The following is a 21,565-nucleotide window of genomic DNA, read 5'->3' on the forward strand; positions in this document are numbered from 1 at the left end:
TGCATGGGTGTCCCTGCTGCTGCCCCGTGGGCCTTGCTCTGGGCTGCCCATCTTCCTGCTCGTGGTGGGAGGGGCATAAGGCAGCTAACAGACTACTTGTCAATGAGGTGGGTTTAACACTGGCCTCAAAAGTTAGCTATGGCAAAAGGAAAAGTCACCATACCCACACCCATTTGTAGATTTAGCCCCAGATACCTAACCGTAAATAGCCAGCTGACTTAACACTGTCCTGGTTCTGCATGGCATACATTTTTGCTGAGTTAGTAAATTAACTGTATGATATGGACATATTTGCCTTTGCTTCCTTTACGTGATTGTTCCTATTTGTGAATAATTACTCGTATTCAAAAGTTATTTTCTATCTTTTGCTGTTTTGAACTTTAATTAAATTTTAATAAATATATTCAGCTTTTTGAAAATGCAAACTAAGCAGCTAACTAGCTCAGCATTTTGATTCATGTAATTGTTCTTCATCTCAAATTCAGTGAAGTGCCCTAAGTATTAATAGATAATTAAAATGAACATGGCTGAATTACTCCTTCTCCTCTCCTTTTTCTCATCCCAGGGATGTATTCTACATCCTACTCTATTCTGTGACTCTCAAAGTAACAAATTATGAACTTGAAAGTAATATTATATTTTCACGGTAAAAGGAATTATTTTGGGTGGTCCAAGAGGGTATAAGGCAAAAACATTTCCTAACTCTGAGGTTTATTATTAGAATAATTAAACTTAGTAACTGACTCTGTAGAGGTAGATCAAACAAAATCCAGCGTGTGTCATTGTGTGTCCTGAAATACACATCTAATAAGGGAATAAAACGCTCTAGAAATCACATTGGGAACAACGATCATTTGACAATTTCAGTGAAAACTATCCCAAAAGTTAACGACTGATTTACTGAGAACCAGACGCATTGTGAAACCTTCTCAACCCACATCCTGTTCAAGGTACTGTGCGAGATGAAACTTGGAATACACCAAAGCTATGTGCCTTTAAGAGGTCCCTGGTGGAGAGATATTAATAGGCGTTTTGTTGTGCTACTTCTGGTTTAATTTGTTCTGGACTTTATTAAACTCCTTTAAAACATAAGCTTTATTAATCTCCATTTATAACAGACACCCGAGCATATGCCAGGCTATTCCTGGAAGACTGAAAGGCAGGGTAAGTAGAAAAAGTAATTTATTAAACAAGAGGTAATCATGGGTTTGGGTATTTTTTTTTTTTTTGTATGGTTAGCTCTGAAGGAGTATCAGAATTAATTTTATTTTAGATAGATATATGTTAACATCATTATTTGTGAGGATTTAAGGTAATATACTCTTAGTTATATAGTCTAAGAGAAAGAGAAAAAATTTCCCCTTTACTAACTTTTGCGTATTTTAAAACAAGGGATTTAGGCCCACCAAGAACTTTCAGGACTCTGTTAAGAAGCTGTTTAAGGAGGTAAACAGGGAGATTTGGGACCTAATCTTACTGTCTTTTGCACTTGAGGTCCTGCATCCAGGGCCTCCAGTTGCAGAGTAGCATCATTGCATTGATACACCAAAAGGTCTTTCATGACCTTGAGAATAACAAGGTTTCTGAGATATTAAAAACAAACTCTTCATAGATTTTCAAGTCTCACAACGCCTATCAGTTGCAGAATGTGGAAAAGCATCCGAAGTGGAAATTAAATCATGCTTTAATGAGTTTACATTCTACCTCACCACTAATAATCTCACTGGGGAAGCAAAGAGTGGGCCTAGCTGCTGTAAATTGAGTATTTTCTGCATTTTTTTAAAAAAATGCCTTTTCTGATAAACAGGCAGCATTAATATCCTAAGAGCCCACATAATGAAACCGTGCATAGTTTGGTTGCATTTTTATCTCCATCTGATTTAGACTGTGTACCATATGTGAGATTCGGAAATAAAAATTCCCCTTTCTCCATGAGAAGCCCTGACATGTGGCACTCATTTAGACAAAGAATTCATCCAGAGACATGGAGAGGTCTTTTTGATTTTTCATTTCTGTTATGAAATATGCCATTTTTGTTAAGCAATTTCATGCTCAGAGAATCTCCTTCTTATTTGTCTAACTTAGTCTTTTCCAAAGTGAAGACATCTTTCTCCAGCATACGTGAAGAAAGGAGACATTCATGTCTGAATGAGGTGTAAGGAACATGGGACAAATGTATTTTACTCAGTGAAGAAATGAAAAAAAATCATATTCCATTCTGCAAAAATGACCCACCCTATCAGGTATTAAGTGTGAAATTATTTTTCCTCTCTCCGATTTTCTTCACCTCCACCCTCTGAAATTTCTAGTTCCAGACCATTAAAAGAACAGTACATGCTTCGCGGAAATCCAGAGGAAAAAAAGAAAAGGAAAAAAAGGAAACGTTGGGGAAGTCACCAACATAACCCTGTTATTCACACAAATGTGAACACAAAAGGAAGGTTTGCTCTGTAACTGAGTCTTTTATGTCACTCCTTCTTCAGAATGGTGATTTTTTTAAAACTATTTTTCTAAATTAAAGAAAGACTTTAAAGCAAATGCTTATTAGACTGGCATGGTTGCTCAGCTCATTAAGAGCTATACCAAAAATAACAGAGGACAACCTCATCACAGAGTAATGAAATCCAATTGAAACTGTTACTTTTGGCATTTCGCTTAATCTCTTATGCATACATGTGATGTCAAAGTTTCTGGATTTGAGAAAAAATAGATATTTTTTTTTTTACCTTTTTGGGAACAGCACTATGTTCTAACATGCATGTTTATGCACCGTGTCCTTAAGTCTTTCCGATGTAATTTTAGGAACAAGCACTGCGTGTGGGTTGCTACATCACAAAGGCATGAAACCCGATTTCGCAACATTATATATTGAGGAAAAGACTGTCCTGCAGATTTTCTTTTCCCAGCTGAAAGCCTACAGTTTGGAGCCTCCCTTGCTGGGTACCGATGGGTCTCCTGATGTGGGAGGGGAGTCGGAGCCAACATGGATGCTGGGGTGCTGCTGGAGCTGGGGCTGGGGGTACACAGGCTTCACTCCCACCCAGTCCCCGCAGGTGGTTTGAATTTGACTGACAGGTGTTATCTGCTTCCTGGCCAGCAGCTCCACAGCCCTTACAGACGCTCGAACCCAAATATGACTTTTTAAGGCAGTGTTTGAAGGTGAGGAGGCTGGCTTCTGCCCTGGTCTGCCTGCTCGGTCCCGTTGTGTTGGAGCAGGAGCTGCTGTTGTGCAACGCGGGAAGCGCTCGCGCGGCACTTCATGCCACCCTGGTGGGGAAATGAGGTGGGCTTTGGCCTCTTGTTCCTCTGCTTGCTCCATCTTCAGCCGCTCCATGTGAGGAAAGGAATTCAATGTGCTGCATGATTTTGTACACAGTTTTATGCTCATGCTGTGAAAGCAATCTTGGAACTAATGGTATGACAATCTTAACCCTTTTTAATCACTTATAAAAAAGAAAAGAAGGACATGGCCGAAAAAAAGACTATACAGTTGTGCTTGAGCACCAACAGAGTTGTGAAGTTAATAATGTTATTAAATCCTATATTAACCACCCCAGAGAAGAGGCCACGTCCACAGAGGAAATCAGATGCCTGCATCCTCTCCAAATAGAGGTTAGGCACTGAGATTCCTGGCTTGGTGCAGAGTGGATCAAGTTTTGAGACCTTGTAAAAATGTGCTACATGCATGGTTCCGGCTATGGCCACTCGTTCCCTTGAACTCACAGTTGTCAGCAGTGCCGGGCCAGATCTGTGCTGCACATTTCTGGCGTTGGGGAAAGAAGTGTGGCTGCAAACCCCGGGGACAGCTCCAGTCCCGGCAGCCTCGCACGCCGCTCTCGCACCGAATCAACTGAGGTGCAAAGTGTTTGGCCTCTTTGCCTTCTGGATCATGTTCACAGACCTACGGATCCCCATACTGAGATGTGTTGTAGACACGCATAAGTCCAAGTGTATGCTGTCCTTAGCCTGGGGTGCGTTTTTCTCTTTTGGCTTTACAGTACCTTTTTTTTTTTCCTCTTTGTGTTAGGCAGAATGTGATCCTAAACTGAGAATAAACCTTCCAGTGGTCAGGCCTAAGGATGTGTTAGTTTAGCTTTCTCCTGTAATAATGAGTTGTCACAGACAACCTTTAGAAGACTGTAGCATTGTCTCAAGACTATGAAATGATTAGGTTTCATGAAGCTGGTTGTTTATATGTACCCTGCAAACACAGCATAATCTACAGATCTTTCTTAAAAGAAGAAGATTATGTTTTTGAATACTACTTTGATCTCAAATTTGCAGCTTCATTACCAAGCCTTAAATGAGACACAGTATATGGTGATCTTACATATAAAATATGCGATAAGGACTTGTCTTATTTTCCATCTTAAAGAGGATTAAATGAACTGGACCCTCTCCTGTAATGTCTCATACGGACTTTAGAAATTGCGTAAGTGATAGAAATAGTCTTTATCTAGTATTTTGTTCCAAAATACCAGGCTATGCCTGAGACAAATAAAGATAAAATCTTCCCAGTCTTCTACCACTGAGCTACTTTCTAAAGCCATGTTTTTGAGAAGCTGGGAATTAGGCAACAAGAAAAATTCTGATAAACTGAAATAACATCAACAAATTGCAATTTACCATCTCAGAGCAATAAGAATGTTACCTTAGACATGGCCTTAATATAAAGAGAAATCAGCCCTGGTGTCTGCCTGTAACGACAGAGTCTGAGCAAATGTGGTAAAGAATTGCCATGAGGAATTATTAATTTCTTGTGTCTGTCCAAATGCAATCTATGCAAGTGCAGCCTGTACATGTGCTTGCTGAACGTAGTACAAGGGCCCAAACTCTGCCCATACTTATGTTTGGGTAAGACTACTCGTGTAATTCCTTGGGAATTCTCATGTGAATAAAGTTACTCATGTGCTTAGGTACTCGCAAGTTAAAGGACTAATACGAAATTTAGCATAATTTGAAGAGAACGATTTAGACCACAGCATTAGTAGAAGATGACTTATACCTGGATGATCCCACCGTGGAAGGATGGATTGAAGATTTAGGATCTCTTTTATGCGTCTTCATCCCTTGCAACAACAGTCATAAAACCCACATATGCTGCAGAAAGGTGCACCAGGATGGGAGAGGGTTGGGGTGCAGGCGAGGAGGGTTGATGCCCACCCCCACCTCAGGGGGGCCGCCAGCAGAGGAGGGGACTTGGATGCAGCTCTGACCTCTTCCTTCATCCTTTCCAGCTCTCTGGACCAGACTATCGGCTGGCACAGGCAGAGGAGCTTGTGTGCTGGGTCAGTGTCTGGTGAAGCAGAAGCTGATCCCTGAATCTTCTGGGCTGTGGGTCAAATTTGGGCCAGGGCTCAATGAAGTTGTAAGCAGCAGAGCCCCGTTGACATCTTCAGCCTTGTACAGGTGCAGCTGAGTGGTCCCAGCACACATGTACTTTTTATTGGTAGAATATAGACCAATCCAAATTAGGGGATTTGGCATGAGGGAGCTTTAAAGAGACGGGACTACAGATATATTGGTGATACGTCATAGGGCTGGTGAATGGATGTATCCTGTATGTCGCTCTCATGATCCAGATTTGGCTCTGCAGGACCACAGAGCCAATCTGTGGCCTGATCGCCCATCATCTTCTTTCCCAGGTCCTGCAGAGATGGGGCTGGAGGACTAATTTCACTCCTGAGGCAGTATGCTCTTTGCTGGTGTCGTCCTTGCCCATCTCCACCAGGCCCATGTGACAGTGTGCATGTGTGCAGGCGTGACCATGCACGTTGAGTCCTCATCTCATAAAATAGGTCTGCTTACGTCAACCTGCTTGTATACCCAGCATATCATTTGGGCACATGCCAAGTGCACATGATGCCATATCTGGACATGTGCCAGTCAAGTAGCAAGGAGAGGGTAGAATGTTGACAGTAAAATGCATCTGTTTCTCTTCTGTATTAATTACTCCACAGCTTATATTGACTATACATCTCTCTTTTGTGTGCACCGGGAACTGTAATGGCCCGACTGGTTCTCCACAGCCAGCAGTTCAGCACACCAGTGGAAGCCCTGGCAGCTCTTCCAGGGGGTTTATCTGATAAACAGCATTTGTTAAGATAAATGACCATGACTGAACTGTATGCACTTCCTGTCTTTGCAAAAGAAGAGCAAGGCAATGCAAGAAGACTTTTGATTTCTCCTTCTAGTCCTAGAGAGAAAGAGAAAAAAACTCTTTTTTTATTTTTTTCCTTCTTTTTAAGGAAACCCACAGCCCATCTTTTTACTTCTTCATAAAGACAGAAAATATAGGACTGGGTTTGGTTAGGCTTTTGAATCAAGATTTGTATTATTTCTTAGTTTATTTGTGAGATCTTACTTTAGAAGCAGAAAAATGACACTGTAATTCTGGTGAGCTATTCAGTAGATATTTGCAGGAAAAAATCTGTGTTTAAATAAAGTGGAGGTTGTGACACAGGCTGAAAAAGTCAGGAAATCCACACTTAAGGCTGACACTAATGTTCATGTGGAAAATAAAAGGCACAGTGACTCGAGTTCAGCAGGGAATGCCAACCATAACTCTGAATTTCCAGGCTTTGTGTCAGGTTCTGTCAATATAATGTTATTTAAATGAAGTTTTATGCCTGTGAATTCACTTGTGTTTTAATGGCAGGATAATTTTAAGAGGAATAATAATAGAAAAAAAACCAAAACCTTAGGAAAAGTTGCTTGTAAAATGTCTGTTCTTACACATGACAGGCCAGAATAGATAATCTTGTACGAAAGCCATACATAGGCACTAGGTTAGAATGATTGATCTTAGTCATTTCATCCACCTGTGCCCCAGTTTCCAAGTCTGTGAAATATAAGGAACAGCATTGACGTCCTTCCTAACGTGCTTCCTAAACCTGCTGGAGGACAGTGTTGTATCTGACCTAGGTTTTAACGCGGCAAGGTCTGTGCGTGGGAATACAGCATACCTCACACCTCCGGCGAGATGTATTTCATCCATCTTCTTTTGCCAAGTGCATCTGCACCGCACTCCCGTGGCCGCTGAAGGACCCTTGACTAGGGCAGGGCTCCCACCTGCAGGTCACTGGCCAGTGCCGGCTGCAGCATGTGATCCATCACTCGTGCCATCAGCCCGCAGGTCGCAGCGGCCCCGGCACCTGGGCGGACTCGGAGGAGAGGGCTGGAGGCAGCCAGCACAGCCGCCCTGACGCAGTTGAAGGCTTTCTCTCTCTCTCCAGCTGTTCTTACAGAGGGCCTCCTCTCCTCCTTTCCTTTCCCTTTCCATTTCTTGATCTCCTCTTTTACACTTCTGCTGAGTCTTGTGCCTTTCAGAAGCCATCTATGAGGCCTGGAGAAATTCACAATATTTCTGTAAATTTCAGATGGAAAGATGGAGATCGAAGTTTTCTGAGTTTGTAGGAGAAATCCCTGAGTATCCTGTATTCAACTTCCGTAAGAATTTAGCATGGGGGAATGAACTTGTTTGATGATACCAGCTAAGAAATCGCCCAAGTATTTTTGCTCGTGTTGGAGGTCCATCACCCCTTTCTAATGCCAAAGGAGTTTGATAGGGGAACAAGGTCACAGTTTGCTGATCTGACCATACTGATTTCTTGGAAGGTCAATCACAACAGGTGAAAGGAGATCAGGCACCTTTGAAAATAAATCACTCTACGATACACTAGGAATTGAATGGAAAGGCTGTTGTTACCAGTGGAAGAGAGATCAGAGAAGGCACCAGGCAGGGAAGGCAGAATGATCTTGACACCACTGCACAAGTGAAAGAAAGAAAATGATGCAGCAGAGCTGCTGATTCCCACTTTGCATACCAGGGCTGCTATAAGGAAAACACCTGTAAGGATAACGTAACGATGACTGCCATAGAGTCAAGGTAAGGATGGTAAATACCCTTTGTTAAGCTGTTGCTTTGGAGGTTTTCACAAGCAATTACAGAATAGTTATGAAAAAAACAGCCAAGATTCAAGTATTCAGCAAAACTGACTTTTGTAACAGTGTGAAGCAGCTGTCTGTAATCAAGTAGTAACACTCCTGCTCTTTATAGCTTGGCAGAGCTTCTACTTGTCGATAAGCTGAGCAAACAAGATCCTCTTTATGTACTACATAGCTGCATAAGGACTTTCCCCCAGGAATTTCTTTGGGGTGATTTGCTTCTCCTAAGCATGCTAAAATTAAGAGGCAAGAGGATATAGGAAGGCAGAGGCCAACTGTGAAAAACAAGAAGAACTGGAGGAATTAGTGATACAGCCTATGAAGGGAATTAGATTTGGGAATAAGTAAACAATGGGAAAGGTAAATCTGCTTCTTCCATGCTGCTTGTCTGTTGCCTCAATGTGTGTTCACCTGAAAGATATTTTTGCCTAAGCAACCATTTGCGTTCTCCCTTACGAAATGCACCTGGGAAACTCATGGTTCCTGGGGGAGTATAAAAATGAGTCATGGGCTCCTACTGAGATTTGAAAATGGGGGAGGGGGAGGGTATCTGTGTTTAAGGACAATATAGGCTAGGATCTTGAGTAATGAGGTAGGGAAAGCACTGTAATGAGAAAGAGCTGTCAAAGAAGCACAGAACTCAGGGAAATCATTATATGAAGATGGAGCAATCAGAAAGCTGTTGGACTGAGATGCTGTTACAGCTTTCAGTAGAATTTCAAGCTTTGGGGAAATAAGAATATGTTAGGATGGAGTGGTACTATGTCAAGTCAACAAGAATTATAGGGAGAGAAATATAAGTTATAGATTCCATCCTTTTGGCTGTTAGATTCACATGAGTGTGATACTGAATCCTCTAAGCTCAATAAATATAGGGGGATTTGTTCTATATTGAAGACCCAAGTTGGCTTTTGTTGGTGTAAATCTTTGCTGGAGTAGCAAACATCTTGTTGAACCCTGTTCTACATAGAAGTCTTTGATAAAACCTCACAGAGCTTTTTAATTGCTTTACCTGAATGGGAGACAGGCAACCCAAGAGACCAGTGACAAGATAAGTTCTCTAATTTCCATGGCTAAAGTGCTTCAAGTCAGAAGTCTGTGCTCCTTTTGTGAGGCTGCACAACTCCCACTGACTTCGATGAGAATGATAAATACATATAAACACACACACTAAGTGCATCTGGCTTCTGTGGACTAGATATGAAAAAATACTTTGGTTGTATTGCTTTGATAATATCAAAGTTCGAACTGATTAAAACTGAGGACAATAATTTGCCTGTTCCCTTCCTCTGGTACATTGCAACCGTGATTCTTAGGGGTTTTTTTTTTGCTAGATTGAAAGTGTTCTAAAGTGTCAGAGATGTTTTCTAGGTTAACCCTATTACTGTCTAAGATTGTCAGAGACGTCTGTGTCCTTTCCAGACCTCCTTATATGTTCCTCTGTAAATCTATCATTACCTAAGTGTATCAGACAGATGCTTCTCTAGCACTGATGCCTCAGAGATCCACATGGCCTAAAACTGCCTGTGCCTTTATATGTGACAATTTGGTTTAAGTATCCAAAGCTACCAGGTGGTTTTGCACTCGGAAGTCTGCAATCTTCAGCCTTTTCCTTGCTCTCTGGCCCCAGATGGGCTTAGCTCCTGAAGTATGCCAGTGCAAACTTAGTAACACATAAAGTGATGTGCCTCGCGAGTCTCACTTAATTACATCAAAATGAAGTTTACATGGAGTGTGCTGTATATCCTGTCTACTGAGACTTTTTTTGTAGTCTGTAGGAAGGCATTTTCTCTCCCATGAGACAAACGTCCCCTGCCAGACAATGCAAAGCAGCCTCTCACCTTCCCCTCCAGTTGGAGAAAGGAAGCAGGAGGGCTGCCAGCTAGAGTAGGGGAGGATAAACATACCGCATTATTTTGACCCTAATGATTAAAAAAAAAGAAGAGAAAAGAAATATTGTTGCAATATAGTTTGGGTTTAATCCCATGGTTTTACAATAAAGAGTTGATTACGTTGTCAACACTTTGAATTCTAAATGCCCATTCAGTCTAAGTGTCAGATAGTTTTTCAAATTAACTGGAGTCCTAAATGAAAAATAAAAAGAATGGGAGACCAGCAACACAAATGCACAAATGAATCTCCTTATCCACTTTTAATCAGGGCGGAAGTGTTTTTTGAAAGGCTGCTCCTCAAACTTTATTCTGTATCTCTTGTTGCTATAGGGCTGTGATATTGGTGAGCATTACTCTTCTTTTGAAGAATTTGAGAATTTGAGAGAATAACGCACTTGGGGATGTGAAGTTAAACTTGTCAAAAGAAATAGAATTGAGAAAGAAGAGAGTTAAATTTCCTATGCTTATTTTTGCATCCACTTTGTGCCATGTTGACTACAAGGATGTTCTATGTTTCACTGAAGAAGAAAAAGGGTTTATATTAATCCTTGAAATATTCTGTACTCTTGGATTTGGAGTTTGGCTTTTCCTATTCCGTCATGTTATAGAGATAGAAGCAAGATGGAATATGAATATGGAACTGGATCCAGACTTCATTCATGTTTGGTTTGGGCCAACAGTTAGATCTAAACTTCCTCCAGGTGCATCCTATCCCAAATTAATTTACTTCTTATTTTCCTGAAATAAATAAATTTTTGCCCCAGGCCTTTGGAGTTAACAGGATTTTGGTACTATTTATTAGCTACAATTAGAGCATGTTTGTTTGATAGTTCATTATTTTGTCCCAGTAAAAATCTCTATTCCCCACAATAGTGTATAAACCAGGCAATCTGTCCCTCTTAAAGTTCATATTGTGAGGCATTAAAAATATCAGTGTAGCAGCAGAACGTGGTAGTGGTATCCAAAAATGGAAGTTTATAGCTCAATAATGTACGTGTATTGGGTGACCAGGTGATTTCTGGTGTTTCTTCATTTCCTCTCCAAACACAGTTGTTTTATTGTCATAATTAGTAGTACAAGGAAATGCTATTGTATGTTTTAGAAGAGTATTAACTCCATATTAGGAGTTAATCCATTTCTGCTCAGAATCACAGAGAATGTCGAGTAGGTCATGTTTACTTTAATTGTCCTCAGTCCAATTCAGTCTCCTGCATTGCTGTTAATGTTTTTTTTTTTTTTCTTTTGTCCTCAATATCAGGTCCTTAAATTGAACTCTTAAAAGGGAAGACCTGACAAAGGGAAGGTCAAGGAAAGTTAAACCAAACCTCCATGGCTAACCTTTAGTAAAACTCGGATACTGAAAGGGTTAAAATATGAGTATGGGAACAAGGTACCCTGATCCAAGCAATGAGGTATTTTATGTGGAATTTCTTGTAACTAATTGTAAGCAGGTGCATTTGAACTGCCAGATGCCAACCTGCCAAAATGTGTCATGACTCTAAAACTTCGCCAGATCCTAATGTGTGGTGAGGTCTGTCTGGTGCTGGTGAGCTGGAGCCTTTCCGAGATATTGCTCAGAGTGTCTCCATCGGACCAGGGTAGGTGTTACAGAGACGCCTGCAACCACTGCCTGCCTGTTGGGGTTTGCTGTGGTTGGGGCTGCAGCAGGAATATCCAGTTCTTTCCTCTTTGAGTACAGCTGCAGTTTGATACCCAGAAATGCTGAAATGGCGTAAGGATTCATTCTCCATAAGCAGAAGTGATTTTTTGCAGTGGTTTTATTCTGTATGTGACCTTCTGCTTCAGCAGCACTGCTGTAAAGCAGCTCCTGGAATGCAGAACCAAGGCTGTGTAAGAAAACACCTCATCTTCAAGTTCTCCGAGTTAGCCTCACTGTGTCACACAGACCTCTTCAGTGTACAAAAGACTGGCTGACAAATCAACTGGACTACCTAAAAATACACAGTCATAACATTTGTTTTATTGGTAATAAGCACTTAGAAGCATGAAATAGCTTGTGAGTGCTGCTGAGCTTGCTTGGAGCTGTTGGATTGGCTGCCCTTGATGTCATAGCCCTGCCGATAATGTCCAGTAAATCTGTGGGGCTAACTGTTTCCTTACTGTGTATAAATTCCATTTCATGACAGCAATAATACATTCCAGGCAGTGCATTTCAGGGTGATAATTATACATCTTGGGTGGTTAAAGTTACTCCACCTTCGTTGTGTGAAAAAAAAAAAAAAAAAATCATACCACTGTACTACTGGCAAAAAGGGGAGAATTTCCTGGTTTCCATGAGTTTAAAAATGAAAGGGGGGGCAGGGAGGAAGGTGGTTTTGGTTTTTTTTTGCCATATTTCAGTGAGATTCTGTCTGAAAAAGGTCGGATTTAAAATGAGTTCAGACTTCGAGGTAGGGCCTGTGCCAGTATCTCCAAGTTTTTTCAGCTGACCGACCACTGCCAAGCCTCTTTTTTTTTTTTTTTCTGGACCACTGTTTGCCCTTCCCATTAAACATTTGTTTGAGAAGTGTACTACAGAGATGCACTGTTTTGTAGAGGTCTAGAGACTGTGACTTCAGAGCCAATCAATCTTCTGTGGACCGTGTTTTCATAGGATCACAGGAATAAAGAGGACTTCTAAATGATGGACAAGGAAAGACAGTATCAACTATATTAATATCATGTCAACCATATTAATATAATGTCTTATGCACATTTGATAACTTTTTAAAAATGTTTCATGATGATTGGAGTATCTCCCTTATGAGGAAAGGCTGAGAGAGCTGGGACTCTTTAGCCTGGAGAAGATAAGGCTGAGGGGAGACCTTATAATTGCTTACAAGTATCTAAAGGGTGGGTTGAAGGAGGATGGAGCCAGGATCTTTTCAGTGGTTCCCGGTGACAGGATGAGGGGCAACGGGCACAAGTTGGAACCTAGGAAGTTCCATTCAAATACGTGGAAAAACTTCTTTACGGTGAGGGTGACAGAGCAGTGGAACAGGCTGCCCAGGGAGGCTGTGGAGTCCCCTTCTCTGGAGATTGTCAAGACCCGCCTGGATGCAGACCTGAGTAATGTGTTCTGGGCCACCCTGCTTTGGCAGGGGAGTTGGACTAGATGATCTCTAGAGGTCCCTTCCAACTCTGAAAATTCCGTGATTCCGTGAAGAGTCCACAGTCTCCCCGTATGTTTACTCCAGAGCTTCACTGTTCATACTATTAGGAGGCCTTCACTAATGCTTAATCTAAATCTTTCCATTAATCTAGTCCTATACACCAAGGGCATAGAAAACATATTATTTCTCTTTGCAGCTTTCTTTTGTATATTTTAAGACAATTACCAAGCCCTCTCCATCCTATTTTCAGTAACCAAACAACCTCAAATCTTTCAATCTTTCCTCTGAGATGTATTTTCTAGATTTTTAATTTGTAGTTCTCTCATGGAGTCTCCAATGCTCAACGTTTTTACTCAGATATGGTAGCTGAGGCCTTACAAGCTCTGAAAGGGGAAGAAGGAGAATCTTGTCTCTTGCAGTTTGTGTATCTTCTTTTGCAGGCAACTCCTGTGTGTCATTTGCACAACTTCATTGTCCACCATATGATCCACGACATAAACCCTAGGTCTTTTCTACCTAAATACTTCTTAGGCACCCGCTCTCTATCTGTTGTTCATGCAGGAGTTTATTCCTGTACAGCGGCGATAAATAGTCCTTTCCCCTGTGGGCAGTGTCCCATGGCTTCCCGACTGTCAACACCAGTGTATGAGGATTACAGTGTCTTTTCTGTCCTTTAGTGCATTAAGAATATGTCATCTTCAAATTTGATGACTAAGTTGGTTTTGATATGTGATAAATACTGACTTTTTTTTTTTTTTTTTGTTATTTCCTGGATCATTACTGAAAATGCTGATTAATACTTGATGTAGGAAAGACCCTTTAACCATTGATTGGTCCCTCCTGAAAAGAGAAAAGTACTTTCCTTTCACCTAGTCCATGCTTCCATAAATTTCCCCAGAGCACATCATGTCATACTGTCTGGTACATTTCTTAAGATGAGCTGTATAACAACTATGACTTCTTTATCCTCAAGTTCTGTTATGTGGTTGTAGGAATTACTTTGGTTTTGCACAGTTTGTTCTGGCAAATGTAAACTGGCTCATGCTTATCGCATTGTTTATTTTCTAGGTATTTACAGATGGTTTGTTGCTGATTTGTTCTAGCATTTCTTCGGTGACCTGGAGCTGTAGTGTAAAAAATGCCCTTTTCCTCTTCTGCCTCTCTTTAAAAGATAGACACTGTCGTTTTCCTTTCCCGGTCTTCTTTTGTCTCACCTCAGAGAAATCTTTCCAATGATATCTGTTAGTAGTTCCAAGATTTAAATCAATTTATAATGTATTTTTAAAGTTTTATGCATATTACGATCTTCCATGGCCTAGCATCTGAGTGCAATGGACCCAACTGTTTTAACATGGAAATTATCCAAACCTTTGCAAATAACTTCTTTTTTTATTTGGAGTTCATGCTTCATGTCTTTGTAGGAATCAGTAGTCTGATTTTTGTGAAGAAAAAAAAAGAGAAAAGAAAAAAGAAAAAAAAAGTTCTTCTATGGCTATCTAGGTAGAATATTTGTGAATTTATAAGAAAATAGGTATTGCCATACAACCATTTTTCTACTAGATCTGACCTAGGAGAGAGAGAGTACTACAAAGAATCAGTCTGGGTCCTAAGTGAAAATTAATACAAATTGGTCTCCTAGCATTTTCTGATAAAACTAAGTTAAGAATCATATGTATTGGCTGTATTAAGATTTCACTTACTGTATGCTCTAAATATTGTTTGAAACATGAAGAAGCTAGGACATGAGACATTCGCTTTCCAAAGGTTTTAACAGAATATCTGCTAATCTGAGGTCTGTTTAGGACTGCTATGCTTCTGAGAAATCCTCTGAGATCTTGTTAATTGATTAAAAAGCACCCCTTGAATTACAACAAAATTCAGAATATGCAATGGACTTTGCAAACCTATGAAATGAAGAAACTGCTGATCTTGAGTCCACTTATGCCTTGTGGGATCTCTCTATATACATCGAGGGAACTGTATGCTGGATCCAGGGCATGTCCATTGCTACTTCTTATGTTCATTTTGCAGAATGATCTTATCCGTACATTCAGGAACATCAGAGAAGTTCTACTTGATGTGACAACTCTTTAAAAAACAAAAATATATTAAATAAAAGGAAGACAGCCACCACCACCACCTTCAAGCTGAGAATAATACCAAGCAGATGAAGTTTCTGCTGCAACCAGAACCCATGGAGTAGTGTTCTCATACCGTATATTATCCTACTCCCCAAATTATTAGGATTGTATCACAAATATTACTGTAATTGTTTAATTTTACTTTCCTTAATATCTTATATCTTACACCAGTTTCAGAGGCTGCCTACCTGCAGACTATTGCAGACTCTGAAGAGATCTTCTCCATGTGATTCCTTAGGCTTAAAATACCGCATGATAGAATTATCTCCAAGTTGGTGGTATGTGAGAAATGATTTGGTGGCACTTGTTCCTTCCAAGTCTCCTATTATTGTAGTTTCAGTTGTGAAAGGGCACAACTCTCTGAATCAATTTCAAGAGCTGTTTCAACTTGGGCCTCACGTCTAATCTTGTCCTGGGGTCATGCTGTCCTACAGGGTGGTAGTCGTTTTGGTGACAACACTACTTATAAATAATTTCCAGAAAACTGTGTTTCAACTTCTCTCATAACAGCTTACTTCCAACATCAATGCTTAAATGCAGTAAGTGGTCGTAGTAGCTATAGTCAGAAAACATTTCTCCTGAAGAGCGTTATTAGAATTCGGCATCTTCCCAAAACCGAGTTTTGTTTGCTAGGAATCTCAGAAAGCGATTGCCAAAAATGTATTTTGCAACCTTTTAGAGCCAAACTGGGATTAAATAGCAGTCAGGGAATCTTGCATCAAAACAGGAAGCTGGGTACAGGTTGACAAGGAGAGAGCTGCTCTGCTGGTTTTAGGCAGGCACAGCCTATGAACGTGTTTTCTCTGCCGCCTTACCCATCGTGTAGAGCTGCTGAATGGAAGCATGTCAGAAGCAGAAACATAACACTGCGGTGCTGAGGACTGCCAACTGGCCAGAGGCAATCCTACCTTTACCCCAAGCACTGCCCTGGAGGCAGAGTTGTCTTTGCACCCAGCTTGTCCCATGCCTTCACCCACGTCCCTGCTGCAGCCGCATCTCGGTCCCTGTGGTGTAGGGACTTCTAAGACGAAAAAAATAAATGGTGAAGGAAGGTGGAAATCTGTCCTGCAACAAAATTCAAGGAAGGCAAGAGAAGGCAGTTGAAGAAAGGAAATGGGACAGTGTGGAAAGAGGCCAGGGCGAGGAAGGCAATGTGAGCAGGAGTCAACAACACATACTCAATCATGGTACGGTGGCATCATGGGATGTAACAGTAAGGATGCAGAGGGAAGGGCTGTCACCTTCCCAGCTTCTGTGGCTTACTCAGTAAGCATGTGCTCTTTGTGACAAAAAGCAAAGAAGTCAATCCTTCCATATCAGCAGCAGAACAAGCTCCATCAGCAGCAATAAGTTAGCAGATACAAAAGTCCATAGCCTCATACCGGGATCCACGGCTGACTTAGAGCAGCTGGGAATCAGGCCCATCTGCTGAGGCTATGGGACTCTGGCAATTTTGTTTAGAGGAGACTAAAGATTTTCAGAATCTATTTCTGTCCAGGCTGAGGCTATAATGAGTGACACGGCTGGTCCCACGCTGCACGTCAGCTAATCTCTCTATCTAGAAGCTGTTTGATTCTTAAATCAGTTCAATGTGCAAACCTGGTTGCGTGGTTTTTCTGTCACTCAGGGACATAATCTGCCTTAAAATTCAAATTTTCCCTCATAAAAGAACAATGAGTGGGACAGGTTGTTTAAATTATAGTTTTCCTGTTCCTGGGAAAATGAAGGTTCAGAAGTTATAGTGTGCAGGTGGAGTTTTGTTTTTGGTTTTTTTTTTTTTTTTCCTACAAGCCAGTAATTAGCACCTTTGCTTCAGCATGTGGACCTTCTTGCTTCATCAAGTGTCTGAGTTCCCAGCTGGTTTTCATCAGCTGAACAGGACTGTTTGACAATGAGGGGGAAAAACGCAAGCTTTGCTAGCAGCAATAATCAGTTTTTCTTGCCCACACCTCTTTCCCCACTCGACTTCTCCAGCAGCCATCTTCTCTTCCTCACCCTTCCCAAAGAAAATAATGTGGATGACTCCAATAACTTGTATATAAATCAAAAATGTTTTGGTGTCATAGGAGAATAATGAGAATCATATATGTTGACAACAGAGCTACCTCAGCTTCTCCGACTGTGACTATAGGGGAGAGACTTTTTTTAGGAGAAGGGTACTGCTTGAAAGGGTAGTTTGTGAGATCCTTATCCAACTTCTCTTCAAGGCTTCTGAAGCGATCCTATTCCCTAAGCATCTTCTTAATGCAGAAATTGTCTTTCTTAGGAGTTGGACTGTGTTTTTATCATTTGTTAAACAGAAACAGACACTGTGCTGGTCTGTGGAGTCTTCTCGTAAGGGACTTTGGGGCTTTTAGCAATTATCTATGAACGTCCTCCATGTTCTTGTGGTAACACTCATGCCAAAGATATCAGGTCTGTCTCCTCGCAAGATCTGTTCTCCCCAGCAGCTGGATCAGGCCCATTGTATATTCCATGTTTAAGAAAATGGTTCTCAGCTGGTTTGAGCAGAGGGTTACCACTTTACCGTCCGTCCTCCCCCCCGCCCCCCATTTAGGCTGCTAAGTCAAACACTGAGCATGATTAATGATGACAGAGATTACTGTGAGCATAAAGTTCAAGAGCTGAGCTGTTTATTTGTTTAAGAAAGTTGTTTTCAGAGTGTTTCTCTATATATCTAGCCACATGCTTAGAGTGAAATACCCCAGCACAGTCACTGGTTTGTACGAATATTGTTTTGACAGCAAAGAATGCTTGTAAACATCCAGGACGGGGAGGGGAAACACTCAGTGTCTTAGGACTCGTTCCATTTTCATGTGGTCTGGTCTCATATCAGTGGCGTGGGAGGAAACGCCTGTCGAATGATACTGAGGAGACACTGTGTGTGAAAGTACACCGGATCAGGTGAGTAGTGCCAGAACATAGGCAGGAGTTTAGAGGCAGCTTCTGTCCATCAGCAAATAAGCATTAAAGGAAGCTGAAGTTCAAAACTTTCAGTTATGGGAGTAAAATTGGGTCCTTCAAGTCCAAAGCATAAGACAGGGGTTGGCTGTATCCCTACGTTGCCCAGAAACTCTGCCTAATGCCATCGTTGACAAGCCAAGTCTTGGATTTGCATAGCTGGCTGCATATATCCCGTTTTCTCAAAAAATTTGGGTTCAAATTCTCAGGAGTGAGATTTGCTGGAACTTCATCTTCTAACACCTAGGACCACAGTTTTTCATTAGCTATGCATATACAGTTCCCACTGATCTTTCAATTACAGCTGTATCTGAGGTCAAGATTTGACTTGTGGACTGTAGAAGCAGAGCTTTTGATTACGTCCTGGGCATTGGGAAGGCAAAGTGAGTCTTCATTCAGCATTCCCCTTGGTTTACTAAGTTTGACTTAACAACTTAGATATGCTTATAACTGAAATACGTTTTAGCTGTTAATCAAAATAAATTAACAAAAGGAGGGAAAACTAATCCTGCCCAAACCACTTCCAGGTGAATCTAACTGCTTGTCTTAACACCTCTTCACTTGATTATTCTGTTACAAATTTGCAGCAAAGGTTCTGGGAAAGGGAATGGTGTTTAAATTATTACTTCCTTTATAAAGTTATCCCCATGATGCACGCAACAATTTTTTTTGAGAGCAGTTCCTTTGAAAATTATCTTCTTGTGTTTTCTTTCTTTCAAAATTTATTCTGTTTATTTCTATTTATGAGAATAAACTGATTTTTCATCATGACACTCTTTTCTCCAGAGAATAGCATTGTTTTTCTTTTATTATTTTTCTGGTTCAGTCCATTTAAGTCATGCTCCTCCTCCACTTCCTTACTGCTCTAAGCAGAGTCAGGGGTTAGTTAAGGAAAGTCGTTCTGAGCTGTGTCCAATTTTAAGCTTCTGACTCAAAAAACCCCCACCCTCCAAAGGGTGATTTGATTTCTTGTTCTTAATGGGTTGATTGCCAGATTATTTCTTTAAAATTATAGCACTTGTTTCCTGTTTTCAAAGGCTAAAATCAGCCACTTAAGCAAGACTAAAAAAAAACCCAGGGTGACTAAATTAGTTTGCATAGTTAGAGCAATAACAGCTCTATCAGACTGCAGGTGTCACAATACCCACACACACACACATAGAGAAAACTTAAAAACAGGAGGCAGTCTTACTGAACCCAAAGGAATCTTTTTTAGCAGAGTTCATGCTTCTTGGCTCATGAGGTCAGGCTATAGAAAAGCAGCTGACACTATGATATTGAAGGCTCTAGTGGTTTTCCTGCAGGAATAGATGGATGACCTGGTTGTTTTATATTGCTGACTTTGTCCATTAAAACAGCAAAGTAAAAACTGGTTTCCCTCATGTGGGTTTCTTCTTAATGAAATTTGTTCCTTGTCATCAAACCTATTTGTATGTTTTTTTCCCCTTGGTCTCCTTTTTCTTAATAGTCTCTGAATTTCCTGACTTCCCAGTTTTGGTTGTGAGGCTACAGTTCATCCAAGGCTAAAGTGCTCTGACACAATCCATGCCAAAAATAAGGGGGAAATAAAACAATTTATTAGAATTTATACCTACGCCTTATCATTTCAGTGCGGTGTTTAATTCCTATTTGAGTTCCCCAAATTCATAAGAATCAGGAATAATCAGAAATATTTTCAGATAATAAAGTTCAGGCCTACTATCGATGCCAGGTTTCAGCTTCAGTGACTGACTCCTGAGGTGTTTTGTGGGAGGTTCTGCTTAGGTCAATCCCCAGAATTTAGTGCAAATATTTTGAGAGAGGAATCACATCTCATATGTATTTACAGAACAATCTTAATACAATTCCACCCACATATTGGTTGTACTTGGTCTTCCATAATGTTTTTTTTTTTTTCCACAGGTAACTTTGTCTTCATGTCCTCATAATTATCAAGATTAGAAACATAGACATTCATCCAACATCCCATCATTTTCTCACTGTTATGATCGGATCAGACAACTCATCATATAATTTAAAGATAGCCTGAATCTACTATTTCCCCATTCTTTCTGCAGCCATATCACATATGTCATATATGTGCAGACAGAATAGCTTACTCATCAAAAACTAAATCCTTTATTTGAGAAAACAAAAACTCAGAAAGAATAAATCGCAACAGGAAAGAATAGTTTCAGAGATCGTTTGTTATGTGATAGTAGCTTCTTTGAAAAAGTTGTTTCGCCTTTTTTATGACCTGTTTACGACTGCAGAAGAACTGTAGAAGAAAAATGCTGACCTGTACACTTTTCTCCTGATCTGTCTCCTGATAAGAGAGACTGCATCAGACAGACCAGAGAAGCTGTTTTCTACAAAATCCTACGCAGGAGTCATTTACCTGTCTTATACAATTCTGGTATATATTGTGCTCTGGGTATTACTTTCTTAAAAGTCTTTTTTCCTCAAAAACCTCCTTTTTACAGGCTATATACATACCATAATTCCAAGTAGTTTAATTTCTGAATTATCTAAGCATTCAAATAGATACAACAACCCAACCGAAATACCTCTTAGCCAGCGTAAAAAGGTAGCTGAAGTAAAAAAAGTACCTGGCACCCCTGACTAGAATCAAGCTACATATTCGTATCTTTACATGTCCAATTTCCTATTGTTTTGGAGTTCGAAGAGACATATCTTAAGTGCTGTTTGAAACACGGCTAAAATCTCACAAGAAATTTGATTTCGGTAAAATTCCACTATTTCAGATTTGAATCCTATTTCGCTTTGCTTTAAGCTCACTTGAAGCTACTTTCAAACTGTTCCTCAGTTTGACTTCCAAACCTGAACCCCTGATGCGAACCCAACCCAAAAGCAGCTAAGAACGTCCCGGTCTCTGTTCACTCTGTTGACCTTGAATCCAGCTAAAACCTTGTTCAGGGCAAGTTATGTTGCTTTGGGTTAGCTACTTTTGAGCAGTTTCTCACCTGCAGGCCACATCTGTCTAACTCATCAGCAGAAATGGGCATATCTGTGCCCAGGACCAAACTGCTTTGAGATGTTCATGGAAAAGCTAGGAAATCCCTGTCACTGCCTATTACTATTAGGCAATCACTTTCCCTGGGAACCTGCTTTTGCTGGAGCAGACAAGCTGTCAGCCCTGCAAGTGGTCTTTTTGTTTATGTATCTTTTCTGTTCCTCTGTTTACTTAAAGGGACAGAATTGTCAGCTCTTGTAAGGCCGGGCTGCGTAACTGATGGCCTATCCACCTCAGACTTGCATTTTTTATTTCTACTTTTTTTTTTAAAAAGAAGGATCTTATCCAAACACGAGTGAAATGGGCAGATTTATGAAAGCGAAGAAGAGCAAAGTGGAAAAGGAAGTTTATGTTTTTTGTAGAGACTCGCTGCTCTGTAAATGCACTGCAAGAATCTCTTGGCTGTTTGGGCTTTTGCATAACAGCTAGAGACGCAGAGCAATTAGATTTTCTAAGTATAAGCAAGAGAATCTGTTTTGTTTACACAGACAAGTCCCC

This window comes from Vanellus vanellus, assembly GCF_965231255.1.
Source record: "Vanellus vanellus genome assembly, chromosome: 2".
In the NCBI taxonomy this organism is placed as follows: domain Eukaryota; kingdom Metazoa; phylum Chordata; class Aves; order Charadriiformes; family Charadriidae; genus Vanellus; species Vanellus vanellus.